This window comes from Arachis ipaensis, chromosome B3 (genome assembly GCF_059453495.1).
Source record: "Arachis ipaensis isolate K30076 ecotype BB chromosome B3, ASM5945349v1, whole genome shotgun sequence".
Taxonomy (NCBI): Eukaryota; Viridiplantae; Streptophyta; class Magnoliopsida; order Fabales; family Fabaceae; genus Arachis; species Arachis ipaensis.
Window position 1 is genome coordinate 107,181,459 of NC_142438.1, and position 2,040 is coordinate 107,183,498.

Consider the following 2,040-nt stretch of genomic DNA (forward strand, 5'->3'; position numbering starts at 1 on the left):
GTACCGGGTCGCGTCAAGTAGTAAAACTCACAAAAGTGAGGTCGATCCCACAGTGATTGATGGATCAAGCAACTTTAGTTGCGTGGTGAATTTAGTTAAGCAGACAGTTGATGATTTGAGTGAATTTTGATTGACAGAATATAAATTGCAAGAAAGCTAGAAGGCAGAATATAAATTGACAAAAAGATAAATGGCAGAAAGCTTTAAATGGCTGAAACTTAGAGCGCAAGAAAGTAAAAGAGCTGAAACTTAAATTGCAAAAAAGGTAAATAGTTGAATATTAAAGTGTAAGGAATTTAAATTGCAAAATTTAAATTACCAAGAAACTTAAATTGCGTGAATAATAAAGGGATTTGGGTGTTGGAAATCAAAACAAAATGTAAACTGCAGTAAATCAAAAAGATCTAAGGTGAAGAAATTCAAAGAAAGTAATTCATCAGGGTTTGGAGGTACTGTAATCCTTCCTAAATCAAATAGGACTCAACTCCTTTCTCAATCATATGAGTAGATCTATAGCGGATTGAAACTGATTGGATCCCAATTCCTTGGCAATCTAATCTCTCTAATCACAATCAATCTTGCCAATTCCTTGATCTAATTATCATGAGAAGAGTTAGAGCACATTCTCTTATCCATAAGCCACACTAACTCTCAGGATCTCAATTCCTCCCGAATGATGTTGATCAAGAGAGTAGTGAAGGATAGAGCTCCAATTCTAATGCAAGTGATTCCCCTTTTGAGGCTCATACAAGCATTCACTGAATCAAACCTCCTTCCGGAGTGAGTAATTCAAAATCAAAACAGAAGATGTCCTATTGCTACCCAAGCGGATTGAGAAGAAGAAGAATTTTATTGATTCATTGGAATTACAAAAGAGCTCCCCCCTAATGAATTTGGGGTTTAGTTCGTCATTGCTTTAATAAAAAACAGAAATGAAAAAATGCAACATAGAAAATGCAAAGTCTGCAGAATTCCCCAATTGGGGTCTTGATAAACCCCTATTTTATAATTCATCTTGTGCTCAAATTGAGTGTTTTTATCAATTCTTCACCCACTTAGTCATATGAATTGCATGGTTTTACTTTCCCTTCCTTATATTATGATATATGTGAAAACATGTTTTCTATGCTTTAAAAATATTAAAATTAATTACCCTTTATTACCATGCGATGCCGTGATCTGTGTGTTAAGTATTTTCAGGCTTCATAGAGCAGAAATGACTTAGAAGATAGAAAGGAAACATACAAAAATGGAAGGGAAGCACAAAAATGGAGTTTTGAAGAAAAGGCAGCGATGCGTACACGTGGACAACGCGAACGCGTTCCTAGCGCAAAATAGCAGTGACGCGTACGCGTGGACGACGCGGACGCGTGCCTTGAGCAGAACGCAAATGACGCGTACGCATGACTGACGCGTACGCGTGACAAGGAAAAACTCCAGACCAGACGAACGCGTGACCCACACGCACGCGTGACGGACGCCACGTGCAGGAATCTGTAGAAAACACCCTCAGCGATTTCTGGACCCTTTTTTTGGCCCAAATCCAAGCCAGAAACACAGAATATAAGTCAGAGAATGGGGGAATTAAAGTACAACGTTAGAGATCAATTCATAAAAACATTCATTATTCATAATTTTAGGTTTAGATGTAGCTTTTAGAGAGAGAGGTTCTCTCATCTCTCTTAGGATTTAGGATTAGGATTTCTCTTATTTTAGGATTGCTTCTACAATCACAGGTTCAAAGTTCGTTTAATTTATTTTCTACTTTTATTTATTCTATTACTTTAATTGTTATTTATCTTTCCAAATTGGCTTATGAACTTTTCCATGTTAAGATTTGAATGTTCTATTTAATATATTTTGAGGTATTTCAGATTAAGGATTGTTCTATTCTGTTTATGATGCTTTCAGTTTAATTTAGATTTATTTTTCCTTTTCTACTTTGGTTAAGTAATTGGTAACACTTGAGTTATCAGACTCAACAGTTGATTGAAAAATGGGAATTGCTGATTGATTTGGATTGCTCTAAAGCTAGTCTTT